Source organism: Pleurodeles waltl, chromosome 4_2, assembly GCF_031143425.1.
Source record: "Pleurodeles waltl isolate 20211129_DDA chromosome 4_2, aPleWal1.hap1.20221129, whole genome shotgun sequence".
Taxonomy (NCBI): Eukaryota; Metazoa; Chordata; class Amphibia; order Caudata; family Salamandridae; genus Pleurodeles; species Pleurodeles waltl.
In genome coordinates this window covers 114,633,625-114,651,177 of record NC_090443.1, presented here as the reverse complement: position 1 = coordinate 114,651,177, position 17,553 = coordinate 114,633,625, and the positions used below count along the sequence as shown (strand labels likewise).

Below are 17,553 nucleotides of genomic sequence, written 5' to 3'. Positions count from 1 at the left end.
CGAACGATGTCATTGCACGTTTCAAGGCTTGGCACAAAACTTTTAGTGAGAATGCTACCTAGAGACATGGGGCTTCATCACAAAACAATTTTGGACTGGTGCCAGTACATATCCTTGGTGGTAAGTTAGGGCAGTGCTTAGTGCGGGCAGTTTTTCCCAATGTATTATGACAGCTGATTTCTGGAGGGCGTAATGTGCATCACAAATGTTTGTGCATTTTTGTTGGTTGGCATTTTGTTGTGGTGATGTGTTCTGTTATTTTTTCTGTTGCTGTCTTTTTGTGCTGCGTTATTGCAATGAGGAAAGGGTCGGAAAGGCGAAGCCAGACCTTAAGAGGACCTTGGCTAACGTGGCCCGAAGGGCGCCGGGAACAAGCCCGGGAAAACCCACTCGTCGCATTGGTCAGAATGGTTTGAACTACCCAGTGCAGGGGATAGGGCGTGTCCTCCTGCCAGGCCAAAAGTCGAGGCCAGTGGGGGCAACAGTCATCTGCTGACCGCGAACGTTGAGTCCTTGTCACCTCTCTTTTCGCTGTAATGCAAGAAGGGACCATCGACTGTTCGTGGTGTTCGAAAGAGCTTCACCGTGGGCTGGATGAAGAAGAAAAGCAGCCGCAGACAGCAAAGCAAGCTGGAAGCCTGCGTTAGAAGAGGAGCGGGCGGCGGACGCTTCAACGAGGGCAAGGAGCAGACAATTGCGGCGAACGGGGAATCGCAGGTGCACTCGGCCCATTCATAGGGACACCTGCCGTCTGGACGGCGGTGCCCAGGAGCAGGCAACGGGTGTTCGGGGTGCAACGAAGACAACACAGCCAGAAGTACAGGCCTCCCAGGAGTCCCTGGAGCCAGCACAGCTCCGCTGTCAGGGAGCAGCCCTCCCAGGGTGCAGCCTGAGGGGTGATGGCCGGGTTAGTCTGGTCTAGCAGCGCACAGAGCTGCGCGTCGGTTCAGGCGAGGTGAGCGCGGGTCGGAACAGGAAGGCTACTGTAAGTAGGGGTGGTACTTATGCAGGCAGGGACAAGAAGCTACCCCATGCACAAGGCCCTTCTTAAAAAAAAGTATTGGCTTCGGATATGGGCCTTTAGTCCAAGTGCACTATACCAAACTCGGCACCTTTGGTGGGTACAGTGCTGCTTGGTAATCACTGAGATCAGTAATATCCATCCAGTGCCCCCCCCCAATAGCTGCACACAGGGGCAACTGGACTTAAGGTATGAATGGGGAGTCCAGGGTCCAAGGATCAGGCAAATTAGCAGTCGGACAAAGATAATCGTAGGGATAGGTAACCATAGGGATGGCTAATTGCCCGGAAGTCATCAGGCTATGGTGATGTGGGGGGTACAACATGGTACTCCAAACACAAGGCACTACCCATGAAACTCACAACATTCGAGGAGCTCCTTCAGTTGCTCCCCCATAGCCGCACATAAGGGCAGACGGGGCTTAAGGATATGATCGGGAATGTAATATCAACCTGAGCCAAGCAGTTAGCAGCGGTTAAAGCTGGCAAATAAGTAACTCCCTGCAGGCAAAGTAGAATGGGAGGTGGTAGAGCAGTTCCTGCTGAGAAACTCAGGAGAAAAAACAACCAAGTTATTGGTAGAGCTGCATGCGGCAACTGAGGCCCAGTAGGAAGAAACAAAAGCCAGAAAAGAATGGTAAACCTACCTTCAACATATGGGTGGATGCCTGTTTGACAGGACATATCGCTCCAAAACATCACCTGGACTTGTGTGGTGCAAGAGGTGCTTCTGCATGAAAGGGGGAGCCAGCTGTAAACAAAGGGTGACGAGGTGGCAATATTTAAACTGGGTAAGCAAATCTGAGTCCCAGCGCCGGTTCAGACTTCCTGTGATTTTGGGCAAATCATGTAATCACCCCGCGCCTACAACACAACATGGAGGTTTGTGAACTAACTTAAGCTAAAAATACCTTCTGGTGAGTTTGCACTACATACAAATAGCAAGATCCAGGTATTCTATAAGTTCTCTAGGTTATTCCGCACAGGTCGCTCGCAAGCATTGTTGAGGCTCAGGATCTTGTGCGTAGAGACAGGCACTTCTTGAAGAAAGGGGGAGCTGTCGGAGGTCGTGGAACATCCCACAGCGTGGTGGAAGCAGAGACAATAACCGGCATTAGTAACACAGTAGGACAGACAGTAGGCCGTCAGGTGGGAAGAAGTGCCAGAGCGGTGTACTTGGGTTGCCTTACAGGAGAGACACCGAGGGGCAAAGGAAGAGCCACAAAGAAGGGTAGCCGCAGACCAGACACAGCACTGGCAGCCCAGGCACGACCAGATAGGGTGGTAAATATTACACATCGGTAGCAAGGGAAGCCTTGTTGCAACGCAAGTGTAAGCTAAGGGGGCCTTCGCTTCCACAGCACGGACGGGAACTGAGCCAGAGAGTGCTGTCGAAGATGATTTATGGTGATGATCCACAAGCTTACGACTGGGGATCAACTATTTGCGAATGGACAAAATGATTTATGACATGCCATTTCGTGATTGTGTGCATATGATTGATTATTGGCATGATGATTTATGACCGATTAAGTGAATTATGGACAACTGCTAATAAACTGCAGCCCCTTGTACTCCACCCCAAGGTCTGGAAGTATTATTATTATTGGTGGTGGAGTGGTGGTCAAGAGGCCCAGGGGAACGTGGTCGCTCATCCGGGGCAGGTTATGATGATGTGCTTTAATGTAGTTGTGTCCTCTTTTTTGACTGCTTTGTTGTGTGGTGCCTTGTTATCTTTTACTTGTATTCTATGTGCAGGGGGTTGTTTACTTTCAGTGTGTCAACAAATACTGCTACATTTTCAAACAAAAACAGCACATGCCTTTCAAGTGTTTGGGGCAAACAATCATTTACTACTATTAAAAGTTGTAACATAGCATTACTCTTCAGCTATTGAAGACACCAGTCTGTGGAAAACATTGACAGAGAGAGTTTCTTAAATTAAAAAGCGCTCAGTTTATATGGTAATACTAATGGGGGTCGTATATCAGTGTGGCAACCTGCTTTTGTGCAAGATGCCAATTGCCTATTCCTTGCACGTTTATAGTAATTCATTCATTCGAAGCTCAAACTTCCTTGGGTTTTCGAAACACGCCCCTGCACCGTTTGCTTGATGACATTTTTGGGTAAAAAGTCGTAAATTAATTCCCATAGGTTCCTTTTTACTTTTAGTGTAAATGCCAACCTTTTTTTTTAAAAATTCATGTAGGATTACAGGAGTATGCCTTTAAAGGTCTGATCATGTTGATATTCCTTTGTGAATTCCATTTAAGACCTTGTAAAACTATTTCCCATGCATAAATGTACACCTGCAGTGCAACTCAGAAACTATTTTGTTTGCACAGGAAAATAATTTTCCTTATGGGAAAACCCCATTCCCTTAGGTTACTCTTCACCATTGTTTGGACGGTCTGTTCTCATTCCCACTCTTTACACGGCTCTCCTACTGCCCTTTACAGGAATTTACATCTCACCGTAGGCAGAGTGGGAATGGGCCGTGGAAAGGCTTGTTAATGTGTCAAATTATGTGAACTTGTGGTTTAAAGAAATGTAAGGGTTATTCCCATCCTAAAACGCACTCGACCCATACATGAAAAACATACATGCTTGAAAGTATGTGCCTTCCCCAAAATGTGCTTTTAAAACTGCACAGGGGATCTCAGCCTTGCCTCGGGCCAAGTGCCGGACTGAGAACCCAAAGCAGCCCTGGCAAATTTTGTCAGACGAGCCCCCATAGGGTGCATAGCGAGCGAGCCTGGCCGCTACAATGGGGTTTGGGGACTTCTCCCCTTCAAAGAAAATTTGGGGAAAATGGCAGAAACGGCACATTCTTCAACACGTTTTTGTTATAAATCCAATTGTATTAGTTTTTTAAGCGTAGCACATGATTAACTTACTGTGCACCAGGACACTGCAATCTTTATTGGGGCTCTTTAATGATTCCGTCACCCTCAAACAGTGCATGTCATCTCGCCATAGCCCCTCCCTCACATGTATTTACATTATTTTATAGTGCCTCACGTACCAGTGTAGGGTGCTGGAGCACTTTACATCACACACACATAAAGAGACAATTATTCATACATGTGTAAATCAGTGTATAGAAAAAGTTACTCAAGACAAAGGGGACAACAATGTGTAGGATTCACCTGTCATCCATACTGGTAGGCATTTTGTAGGAGTGCTGGTCTGGAGAACCATCAGCTCAGGATTCAGAACGTAGCAAAGTGTTTTGGGTTGACTTTACTAATAACAATTTATTTCTACCCAAACAAACTCTTTTTAGCAAAATTAGGATAATCAAAGATTGGGAAAAAGCTAAACATTTTAATGTGTACTATGCAGTGTGTATGCAGCTCTTTGATGGCAGTTCATAGCTCAGTAACTTATGGATAGCACAGTAACAAAAGGAGCTCTGTGACAAAAACAGTACTCCTTTGAGCATTGTGTAGGAGGCTGGACTGGCTTATAGTGAGTACCATGGGGTACTTGCACCTTGCACCAGGCCCAGTTATCCCTTATTAGTGTATAGGGTGTCTAGCAGCATAGGCTGATAGATAATGGTAGCTTAGCAGAGCAGCTTAGGCTGAACTAGGAGACGAGTGAAGCTCCTACAGTACCATAGTGTCACTTGCACAATATCATAAGAAAACACAATACACAGTTATACTAAAAATAAAGGTACTTTATTTTTATGACAATATGCCAAAGTATCTCAGAGTGTACCCTCAGTGAGAGGATAGGAAATATACACAAGATATATGTACACAATACCAAAAATATGCAGTATAGTCTTAGAAAACAGTGCAAACAATGTATAGTTACAATAGGATGCAATGGGGACACATAGGGATAGGGGCAACACAAACCATATACTCCAAAAGTGGAATGCGAACCACAAATGGACCCCAAACCTATGTGACCTTGTAGGGGGTCGCTGGGACTACTAGAAAATAGTGAGGGTTAGAAAATTAGCCCACCCCAAGACCCTGAAAAGTGAGTGCAAAGTGCACTAAAGTTCCCCAAAGGACATAGAAGTCGTGATAGGGGAATTCTGCAGGAAAGAGACAAACCAGCAATGCAACAACAATGGATTTCCAGTCGAGGGTACCTGTGGAACAAGGGGACCAAGTCCAAAAGTCACAAGCAAGTCGGAGATGGGCAGATGCCCAGGAAATGCCAGCTGTGGGTGCAAAGAAGCTTCTACTGGACAGAAGAAGCTAAGGTTTCTGCAGGAACAACAAGGGCTAGAGACTTCCCCTTTGGAGGACGGATCCCTCACGCTGTGGAGAGTCGTGCAGAAGTGTTTTCCCGCAGAAAGACCGCCAACAAGCCTTGCTAGCTGCAAATCGTGCGGTAAGGGTTTTTGGACGCTGCTGTGGCCCAGGAGGGACCAGGATGTCGCAAATTGCGTCAGGAGACAGAGGGGACGTCGAGCAAGACAAGGAGCCCTCTCAGCAGCAGGTAGCACCCGGAGAAGTCCCACGTCGCCGGAGAACAACTTAGGAGGTCGTGCAATGCAGGTTAGAGTGCCGTGGACCCAGGCTGGACTGTGCACAAAGGATTTCCGCCGGAAGTGCACGGAGGCCGGAGTAGCTGCAAAAGTCGCGGTTCCCAGCAATGCAGTCTGGCGTGGGGAGGCAAGGACTTACCTCCACCAAACTTGGACTGAAGAGTCACTGGACTGTGGGAGTCACTTGGACAGAGTTGCTGGATTCGAGGGACCTCGCTCGTCGTGCTGAGAGGAGACCCAAGGGACCGGTAATGCAGCTTTTTGGTGCCTGCGGTTGCAGGGGGAAGATTCCGTCGACCCACAGGAGATTTCTTCGGAGCTTCTAGTGCAGAGAGGAGGCAGACTACCCCCACAGCATGCACCACCAGGAAAACAGTCGAGAAGGCGGCAGGATCAGCGTTACAGAGTTGCAGTAGTCGTCTTTGCTACTATGTTGCAGTTTTGCAGGCTTCCATCGCGGTCAGCAGTCGATTCCTTGGCAGAAGGTGAAGAGAGAGATGCAGAGGAACTCGGATGAGCTCTTGCATTCGTTATCTAAGGAATCCCAAGAGACAGAGACCCTAAATAGCTAGAAAAGAGGGTTTGGCTACCTAGGAGAGAGGATAGGCTAGCAACACCTGAAGGAGCCTATCAGGAGGAGTCTCTGACGTCACCTGGTGGCACTGGCCACTCAGAGCAGTCCAGGTTGCCAGTAGCACCTCTGTTTCCAAGATGGCAGAGGTCTGGAGCACACTGGAGGAGCTCTGGACACCTCCCAGGGGAGGTGCAGGTCAGGGGAGTGGTCACTCCCCTTTCCTTTGTCCAGTTTCGCGCCAGAGCAGGGCTAAGGGGTCCCTGAACCGGTGTAGACTGGCTTATGCAGAATTGGGCACATCTGTGCCCAAGAAAGCATTTCCAGAGGCTGGGGGAGGCTACTCCTCCCCTGCCTTCACACCATTTTCCAAAGGGAGAGGGTGTAACACCCTCTCTCAGAGGAAGTCCTTTGTTCTGCCATCCTGGGCCAGGCCTGGCTGGACCCCAGGAGGGCAGATGCCTGTCTGAGGGGTTGGCAGCAGCAGCAGCTGCAGTGAAACCCCGGGAAAGGCAGTTTGGCAGTACCAGGGTCTGTGCTACAGACCACTGGGATCATGGGATTGTGCCAACTATGCCAGGATGGTATAGAGGGGGCAATTCCATGATCATAGACATGTTACATGGCCATATTCGGAGTTACCATTGTGAAGCTACATATAGGTAGTGACCTATATGTAGTGCACGCGTGTAATGGTGTCCCCGCACTCACAAAGTCCGGGGAATTGGCCCTGAACAATGTGGGGGCACCTTGGCTAGTGCCAGGGTGCCTTCACACTAAGTAACTTTGCACCTAACCTTTACCAGGTAAAGGTTAGACATATAGGTGACTTATAGGTTACTTAAGTGCAGTGTAAAATGGCTGTGAAATAACGTGGACGTTATTTCACTCAGGCTGCAGTGGCAGGCCTGTGTAAGAATTGTCAGAGCTCCCTATGGGTGGCAAAAGAAATGCTGCAGCCCATAGGGATCTCCTGGAACCCCAATACCCTGGGTACCTCAGTACCATATACTATGGAATTATAAGGGTGTTCCAGTAAGCCAATGTAAATTGGTGAAATTGGTCACTAGCCTGTTAGTGACAATTTGGAAAGAAATGAGAGAGCATAACCACTGAGGTTCTGATTAGCAGAGCCTCAGTGAGACAGTTAGGCATCACACAGGGAACACATACCTATAGGTCACAAACTTATGAGCACTGGGGTCCTGACTAGCAGGGTCCCAGTGACACATAACAAACATACTGAAAACATAGGGTTTTCACTATGAGCACTGGGCCCAGGCTAGCAGGATCCCAGTGAGACAGTGAAAATACCCTGACATACACTCACAAACAGGCCTAAAGTGGGGGTAACAAGGCTAGAAAGAGGCTACTTTCTCACACAACCCCCCCCCCCAAACGAAGGACAATAAGGCTAACCTTGGCCAGTTGAGACGTTATTGTCTAAGTGGTGATAAGTAGAGAGTAGCTCTGCAATAGACTGGTTACTCCCTTTATCATCCACTATATGGTTACTTCCCTGTGGGGATGTAAACCACCCTGTTTGAAGTTTTTTAGCTAAGCAACAATGTGAAGATGTATTTTCAGAGTTTCTATCAGTAAGTTTTAGTTTAGAGCAGTGGAAATTGTCCACTGAACCTATTTGTAGTGATGGAAATGCCAGACAGGGATGCTGTCTCAGAAAAGCCAAATGGTTGGCAAAAACGTTGTCCATATGGCTGGAAGAGAGAACAGGGATGCTGTTTCTCTTGAGTTGGAGCAGGGCAGGGATGCTGTCCTATGAGCTCCACACTAGGGCAGGGATGCTGTCCTAAGTGTTGTGAGGCAGTGCAGTGTTTCTGCACTAAAGTTTCTCTGGGAGGGTTGGAGGGATGCTCCATGTTAACTAAAATGGTGCTCTTTTTCTCCCCAATGTTAGTTATCCCACAGAGAGGTACTTCTACCTCAGGGAGTCCAGCTTTGCAAGCTGATGATTCCCTTGGAACAGGTGCCACCCCAGGAGAGGTTTCTCCCACCACAGGAATGGTATCCTGAATGGTAGGGTGGTTAGGGGATACTGTGATACCCTTTTTACCTGTTGATGGAGAGGGATCCTGAGTTTTCAGGCCTTCTCTCCTTTGCTTTTTCATTTCAGTAGAAATGAGAGGGAACAATTCCTCAGGGATGCCCAGCATGGCTGCATGGGCATAAAACTCTACATCAGCCCAACCTGAGGCCTCTAGGTCATTACCTAAGAGACAGTCTACAGGTAAGCTAGGTGATACCACCACCTGCTTAGGGCCAGTAACTCCACCCCAACTAAACTGAATTACAGCTAAGGGAAGAAACTTAGTGGAGTTATGGACATCAATAATCTTATACTGTTGTCCAATGATGTGTTGATCAGGGTGCACTAGGTTTTCAGTCACCAAAGTGATACTGGCACCTGTGTCCCTGTAGGCCAAGGCCTCAACACCATTTATTGAAACTGTCTGCCTGTACTTATCCATTGTAAGGGGACAAGCAGCCAGTGTGGCAAGGCCAATGCCACTAGGTGTGACAGAAACTGTCTTGGGACTGACTACCCCAGTTTCTACTATGGACCCATAAGTGAACCCAACTACACCCTTAACTTGACTGTTGCCAGCAGTCCCACCACTAGTACCACTACTGCTAGGGGCACTAGAGCTTGATGTATTAGTGGTGGTAGGCTCAGGGGGTTTACCTGGACAGGACTTATCCCCTGGCCTATGGCCTCTATTTTTACACACAAAGCACCAAGGCTTTTTAAATTATGTAGGTTGAGAAGAAGAGGAAGAATTAGTTTTATCCTCACCCCCTGAAGAGTGTTTAAGATTTGAAGTGGGATCTTTGGTTTTACCCTTATCCCCATGCTTATCTTGAGATTTTTCACCATCTTTCTTCTTGTTGTTCTCTTTGTCACCCCCTGTATGAACTTTTCTGTTCACCCTTGTTCTGACCCATTTGTCTGCCTTCTTTCCCAATTCTTGGGGAGAGGTCAGATCAGAGTCCACCAAGTACTGGTGCAACAAATCAGACACACAATTATTAAGAATATGCTCTCTCAGGATCAAGTTATACAGGCTGTCATAATCAGTAACTTTACTGCCATGTAACCACCCCTCCAAGGCCTTCACTGAATGGTCAATGAAATCAACCCAGTCTTGTGAAGACTCCTTTTTGGTTTCTCTGAACTTTATCCTGTATTGTTCAGTGGTTAAGCCATAACCATCCAGGAGTGCATTCTTAAGAACTTTGTAATCATTAGCTTCATTTTCTTTCACAGTAAGAAGCCTATCCCTACCTTTTCCACTAAATGATAGCCATAGGATAGCATCCCACTGCCTTTGAGGGACATCCTGTACAGCACAGGCCCTCTCAAGTGCAGCAAACCACTTGTTAATGTCATCCCCCTCCTTATAAGGGGGAACTATCTTGTACAGATTCCTGGAATCATGCTCTTTTGCAGGATGACTATGGGGAATACTGCTGCTGCCACCATGGGTTTCTAAACCCAGTTTCTGTCTCTCCTTCTCTACTTCTAAAGTCTGTCTATCCAAATCCAGCTGTTGCTTCTTGAGCTTCAGTCTGGTTTGTTCCACTCTCAATCTATTGAGCTCCCTTTCTAACAATCTGTCATCAGGGTGGGTGGGAGGGACATGTCTTGAAACAGAAGTATGATGAGAATGGACAGAAGGAGACCTGTCCCTTACAGAGGGCACCCTAACAGCTTGGCTAACAGAAACATCATTTCTACTGTGATGAGAATGAATGCTCTTGCTATGATGTGAGACAACACTATCTGTATGGTGTGACTCAACATCAGTACCAACTATGCTAGACTGTCTAGTAATGGGCAGGCTTGGAAGTTTCTTTCCTGAATCTTTTCCTGGGGGAGTCCCTGGATCAGATTGGGAACCATTAGCTTCTTTTTCAACAGATGGGGCACTTTTAGCCTTATCTTGTTCTCTAAGCATGTTAAGTAACAATTCCAAGGAAGGATTCTTCCCTACACTCAAACCTCTTTCTACACAGAGACTCCTTGCTCCTTTCCAGCTAAGGTGGTCATATGCAAGTTTGGACAGATCAACATTTTGGCCTGTGCCAGACATTTTTAGAAAGAGTTAAAGTGATAGAAAAGGATAAAAAGTTTGTCAGAGCTTTTTAGAAAGACAGAGAAAAAAAACTTTAAAAACTTTTTAGAAAGTTAGAAGTACTTTTCAGCACTTAGAAAAGAGTGAAAAGAGGAAATGCAAAACTTTTTGGTTATGTGTATATACACTGAACTTGTTTTGCATATTTTTCTCTTATGAAAAGTACAATTACAAGAGTGGTAAGTAGTCTCAAAGCACTTATCCCACCGCTGCACAACCAATGTAGGAGGCTGGACTGGCTTGTAGTGAGTACCATGGGGTACTTGCACCTTGCACCAGGCCCAGTTATCCCTTATTAGTGTATAGGGTGTCTAGCAGCATAGGCTGATAGATAATGGTAGCTTAGCAGAGCAGCTTAGGCTGAACTAGGAGACGAGTGAAGCTCCTACAGTACCACTAGTGTCACTTGCACAATATCATAAGAAAACACAATACACAGTTATACTAAAAATAAAGGTACTTTATTTTTATGACAATATGCCAAAGTATCTCAGAGTGTACCCTCAGTGAGAGGATAGGAAATATACACAAGATATATGTACACAATACCAAAAATATGCAGTATAGTCTTAGAAAACAGTGCAAACAATGTATAGTTACAATAGGATGCAATGGGGACACATAGGGATAGGGGCAACACAAACCATATACTCCAAAAGTGGAATGCGAACCACAAATGGACCCCAAACCTATGTGACCTTGTAGAGGGTTGCTGGGACTATTAGAAAATAGTGAGGGTTAGAAAATTAGCCCACCCCAAGACCCTGAAAAGTGAGTGCAAAATGCACTAAAGTCCCCCAAAGGACATAGAAGTCGTGATAGGGGAATTCTGCAGGAAAGACACAAACCAGCAATGCAACAATGATGGATTTCCAGTCGAGGGTACCTGTGGAACAAGGGGACCAAGTCCAAAAGTCACAAGCAAGTCGGAGATGGGAAGATGCCCAGGAAATGCCAGCTGTGGGTGCAAAGAAGCTTCTACTGGACAGAAGAAGCTAAGGTTTCTGCAGGAACGACAAGGGCTAGAGACTTCCCCTTTGGAGGACGGATCCCTCACGCCGTGGAGAGTCGTGCAGAAATGTTTTCCCGCCGAAAGACCGCCAACAAGCCTTGCTAGCTGCAAATCATGTGGTAAGGGTTTTTGGACGCTGCTGTGGCCCAGGAGGGACCAGGATGTCGCAAATTGCGTCAGGAGACAGAGGGGACATCGAGCAAGACAAGGAGCCCTCTCAGCAGCAGGTAGCACCCGGAGAAGTGCCAGAAACAGGCACTACGAGGTTGCGTGAAATGGTGCTCACCCGAAGTTGCACAAAGGAGTCCCACGTCGCCGGAGAACAACTTAGGAGGTCGTGCAATGCAGGTTAGAGTGCCGTGGACCCAGGCTGGACTGTGCACAAAGGATTTCCGCCGGAAGTGCACGGAGGCCGGAGTAGCTGCAAAAGTCGCGGTTCCCAGCAATGCAGTCTGGCATGGGGAGGCAAGGACTTACCTCCACCAAACTTGGACTGAAGAGTCACTGGACTGTGGGAGTCACTTGGACAGAGTTGCTGGATTCGAGGGACCTCGCTCGTCGTGCTGAGAGGAGACCCAAGGGACCGGTAATGCAGCTTTTTGGTGCCTGCGGTTGCAGGGGGAAGATTCCGTCGACCCACGGGAGATTTCTTCGCAGCTTCTAGTGCAGAGAGGAGGCAGACTACCCCCACAGCATGCACCACCAGGAAAACAGTCGAGAAGGCGGCAGGATCAGCGTTACAGAGTTCCAGTAGTCATCTTTGCTACTATGTTGCAGTTTTGCAGGCTTCCATCGCGGTCAGCAGTCGATTCCTTGGCAGAAGGTGAAGAGAGAGATGCAGAGGAACTCGGATGAGCTCTTGCATTCGTTATCTAAGGAATCCCAAGAGACAGAGACCCTAAATAGCTAGAAAAGAGGGTTTGGCTACCTAGGAGAGAGGATAGGCTAGCAACACCTGAAGGAGCCTATCAGGAGGAGTCTCTGACGTCACCTGGTGGCACTGGCCACTCAGAGCAGTCCAGTGTGCCAGCAGCACCTCTGTTTCCAAGATGGCAGAGGTCTGGAGCACACTGGAGGAGCTCTGGACACCTCCCAGGGGAGGTGCAGGTCAGGGGAGTGGTCACTCCCCTTTCCTTTGTCCAGTTTCACGCCAGAGCAGGGCAAAGGGGTCCCTGAACCGGTGTAGACTGGCTTATGCAGAATTGGGCACATCTGTGCCCAAGAAAGCATTTCCAGAGGCTGGGGGAGGCTACTCCTCCCCTGCCTTCACACCATTTGCCGAAGGGAGAGGGTGTAACACCCTCTCTCAGAGGAAGTCCTTTGTTCTGCCATCCTGGGCCAGGCCTCGCTGGACCCCAGGAGGGCAGATGCCTGTCTGAGGGGTTGGCAGCAGCAGCAGCTGCAGTGAAACCCCGGGAAAGGCAGTTTGGCAGTACCAGGGTCTGTGCTACAGACCACTGGGATCATGGGATTGTGCCAACTATGCCAGGATGGTATAGAGGGGGCAATTCCATGATCATAGACATGTTACATGGCCATATTCGGAGTTACCATTGTGAAGCTATCTATAGGTAGTGACCTATATGTAGTGCACGCGTGTAATGGTGTCCCCGCACTCACAAAGTCCGGGGAATTGGCCCTGAACAATGTGGGGGCACCTTGGCTAGTGCCAGGGTGCCCTCACACTAAGTAACTTTGCACCTAACCTTTACCAGGTAAAGGTTAGACATATAGGTGACTTATAGGTTACTTAAGTGCAGTGTAAAATGGCTGTGAAATAACGTGGACGTTATTTCACTCAGGCTGCAGTGGCAGGCCTGTGTAAGAATTGTCAGAGCTCCCTATGGGTGGCAAAAGAAATGCTGCAGCCCATAGGGATCTCCTGGAACCCCAATACCATGGGTACCTCAGTACCATATACTATGGAATTATAAGGGTGTTCCAGTAAGCCAATGTAAATTGGTGAAATTGGTCACTAGCCTGTTAGTGACAATTTGGAAAGAAATGAGAGAGCATAACCACTGAGGTTCTGATTAGCAGAGCCTCAGTGAGACAGTTAGGCATCACACAGGGAACACATACCTATAGGTCACAAACTTATGAGCACTGGGGTCCTGACTAGCAGGGTCCCAGTGACACATAACAAACATACTGAAAACATAGGGTTTTCACTATGAGCACTGGGCCCTGGCTAGCAGGATCCCAGTGAGACAGTGAAAATACCCTGACATACACTCACAAACAGGCCTAAAGTGGGGGTAACAAGGCTAGAAAGAGGCTACTTTCTCACACATTGCACATAAGATACTGTTCCGCTACCTTTCTAGTACCCGGTCTTTGCAACAGGCATATTAACCCACTGTGCTACCTTAGATGACTCAAAACTGCCATTAGCCAAAACTCTGATCCCTCCATCACGTACATTAATCACCAGAGCTATCTTGACCCTTTAATTGTTGCCTGAAAACGGTTGGATATCCAGGGAACCCTGCAGTGCTTTTAAAACTGCTGCACTGGTACAAAACCAGCCCCCAGTAATAAAATTGTCCCCCCACGCTTCTGGCCTCCCAGGGAAACGCCTGATGCCATGTATGGCCTGTTCGACATTTCTTGGGCCTGGTACATTCACATTAATTACTTAGGCTGGTGGGGTTCCTTCCCACACTGACAAGAGGAGTATTACTCTTCTTTGTGGGGGATGAGCCTCAGACTGTGGTTTCAACTGGGAAGTGTTTTTTTCTGGTTGAAAAGCAGCCCTATAACCATTTTAGTAAAGTTTTTAAGTATAAGCTGAAGTCACATCCATACACATTCTCCACTTTATGTGACTAAAGGAATCCCAGAATGTAATATATTCCACTTATAGTATGTTAACAATGGAATGCTGCAACTGTTGGGTTCACATGTCTTTATTCTGGAATCAAGCATTAGTCTTTGAGACTTATGCATTTTAGAATCGCTGGAAAATATATAAGAGCTCTAATATATATAAGTTTTATTTCCATGTACATTTTGTCTTTTTGAATACAATTTTGGAGAAGCTTTCTTAAGTCCTGATTAGAATTGTTACTATAGGGATAAAGATTGTTATCCAGTATTGGATCTTTCATAGATTCACATGCTAGAATCATCCCGTCGTTGAAGTGGATGTTCCAAGGTACCTTAGAAAAGCAGTAAGTGACAAAAAAAAACATATGCTATAATGCTAGCAAACTTAAACATATAGCCTATCTGTGTTCTTTTGAAAAAATAACCAAATATGACCTATGACCAATCAGGCGCCAGCACCCTCTAGAACACTCCCAAGAAAGGCTCCTTTCCTCAGATTATCTACCGCACGTCGTGTTAAGGGACTCTCCCTGAGCTCGGCACAGTTTTTTCCTGTCAGAACAACTTTCTGTCTCAGAAAATGTCTGATACTTCCAAAAAAGGCCTTTTTCACCCTTGTAAGACCTGTGGCAAGAAAGACTGCATGTGGATGATCCACGTAAGGATTGTTTGTACTGACTGCATTCCAGGCATCAGGTTAAGGGCAGCAAGATATGCTTCACCTTCTCTGCTAAAACTCTGAGGGACAGAGAAGGAAGACTTTTAATTTGGTTACAGGAAAAATCCTGTATTTCAGGTGATTGGAGCGACATAGAACTGATGCCTCAAAAAAGGTCTAGATCATTTGACCCAGGGCAGTCTGAGGAGGGCATAAAACATCATAAAGCACTCCAGAAAGACTCTTCAAAACCTTTGCAGGGTCAGCTTCCTCCCAGCCATCCTCTCCACGCCGCAAGAATGAAACCCGTCAATGTTCTCCTTCTTCAGAGCCGTCGACATCCAGAAAGAAAGATACCACTTAAATTGAAGCCGACTACAGCATTACCATCGACGATTGTATCGACCATGACTACCACAGCCACTGTCACCACTGAGACCTTCGTCTACAAAGACATCGTCGACGTTGGTTCTAAAAACTCCAATCTCGTCGGTGCGGGTGAGTGAGACCATAGATTTTACTTCATTAAAAAAAGAAAAGACTTCCATCGACGGGATCGTTGGTGAAACCTCCTGCGCTATCGACGACCCAATCATCGACGAAGACAGCATCGGAGAAACCCTCATCAACAAAGACATTGTCGACAGACGTGGGAACAGCGACGAAGACACCGTCGACGAGACCATTCTCAGCGATGCCTCCGACAACACCATCGTCAACAATACCTCCATCAATGATGTCAATAACATCAAGAGATACAATGCCTTCAACCAATGTGGTTCCCACCTCTGCTGGTTCTTCTGACTGTCAGGCATCAGTCAGGATCTCTCTTCACTTGCCAGGCCTACCCTGCATCCTGAAGATACATCCCCTAGTAAGATAACTACATTATTACCTAGCCATTTCCCGGACTGGGAAGAGTCTGAAGATGAAGGTCCATTCAGAGACGTAGATAGTCCATCACAATTGTATGTTAAATACCAGGATGGCGACAATGAGTATGAACATAAGGAATATGAGCCCTATTATACACATCATAGGCATTACTACAAGCCTATGCAACATCAACACCCACGTTATACACTGCAAATGCCTGCCTCCTTAATTCAGGACTTACATTTCATGCTTTAGGACTATAAAAAGAGATTTCCACTTATACAGAACCAACGCCGCTTGCCTTGTGCTGGATCACCTGCGAGCAGCATCTGCTAGTGAGAGCCATAGGCGGCTCAATTGGCTGCCTATGGGGAAGTGTATTTTGTTTAAAGCTCTCTGTATTAATCGTAAGGCTCTACATTTCTCAGGGCTCCAAATGCCTTTGTTCCACTTTAAGATGGTATGTGCCTAGCCGCCACTTAAGATCCGGAAATTTCCACCTGGCCTCAGTCGCCCGCTGCTGAAAATCCAATGGGGTGACAGAGCTTTCTCAGTGGTGGCAGCTAAGCTGTGGAATTCCCTCCCGCTCCCTATCAGGAAAGTGGAAACATTCATGCCTTTCTGGAAACAGCTTAAACCTTGGCTCTTTGCCCTATAATTTGCCATGTTATGCAGCTTGCGGCATTTTGCTCTCTTACAAATTCACTTGCATCTCTCTCTCTCTGCTTAGCGCTTCAATGCTATGGCCGGCACACACTTTATAGATACACATTAATACAAATACAGATCACTCCTCAACACACTTGTAATGAGTGGGATGATTTTTTGGCCTCTACGCCATCACCACCACCTCGTCATCCATCGGATTCTCCTCTGCAGGATATAGGAGGATTTCATAATCTGATGGACAGGGCCATCACAAGCTTCCACTTTCCAACATCTGTCTCTCATTCTGAATGTTTTTTTTCCATGATTTTAAGGAGCAGGCAAGATAATCAGTGAGGGCAATTCCCATCATAGATTTAATCTGGAGTGAAGGTTTAAAGCTTATGAAAACCTAGCCACAGTCCCGCCAGTGCCACCTAAGCTGGATGAAAATATAAGGCTACGGACGACTCTCCAGCCTGTTTGACAGGGCACCCAAAACCAAACTCTGTTGTATCTCAAGCTGCCCAAAGACATTCTAAAAATCATCTACTCCCATTGCAGCCCCACCAGGCAAGGAGGGCAGACATTTGGATAACGTAGGCAAGAGGTTCTCATCGATGTTAGCCAATACTGTGTGTGCTGCCATCACCCTGGCTATTTTAGGTCGCTATGACCATCAGATGTGGTCTGACATGAGTGCTTTCAACGACCTCATCCCAGAAGACAAACAACCTGAAGCACGGAAAATACTACAGGAAGGTGAGCGTACATCTGCAGAGGTGATCGATTGCGCTCTGGACATAGCCTTCACGGACTTTCGACAGTTAACGAGAGCAGCGGTTATGTACCGCCAAAGTTGGTTAAAGGCAACCTCATTCAGACCCCAGATTCAATCCAGTATTTTAGATATGGCCTATAATTGTGAAAGCTTTTTTTGGGAAACTCTTAGACAACGCCTTACTAGCCATCAAGACGGACACAGAGACTGCTCGCTCTTTGGGTATTCTATAATACAAGAGGCAGCCCTTTCGGGAAGTCAGAGGTTTCTCTTCTTTTAGGATACCTACCATAGACAGTACCAACCTTCCCAATACAGGCCAACCTATCACCTGTCTTACCTGCAGCCATCTACAACAGCTTACATCAAACAAGGTGGCAGAAGGAAACGGCCTCCCCAGGCTCCGGAAGCAAGCCGTAAACAATGATCTTCATCGGGTGCTGGCTACAGTTCTTTACTTCCCACAAATCAATCAAGTGGGCACAAATATCTCA

The 17,553-nt window shown here is 47.0% G+C and overlaps 1 protein-coding gene across 1 annotated transcript in view; it reads left to right on the top strand.

Moving 5' to 3' along the window:
- SLC4A8 (solute carrier family 4 member 8) overlaps positions 1-17,553 on the top strand; it is a 626,941-nt gene that overhangs the window by 319,333 nt on the left and 290,055 nt on the right. The window lies entirely within an intron of this gene.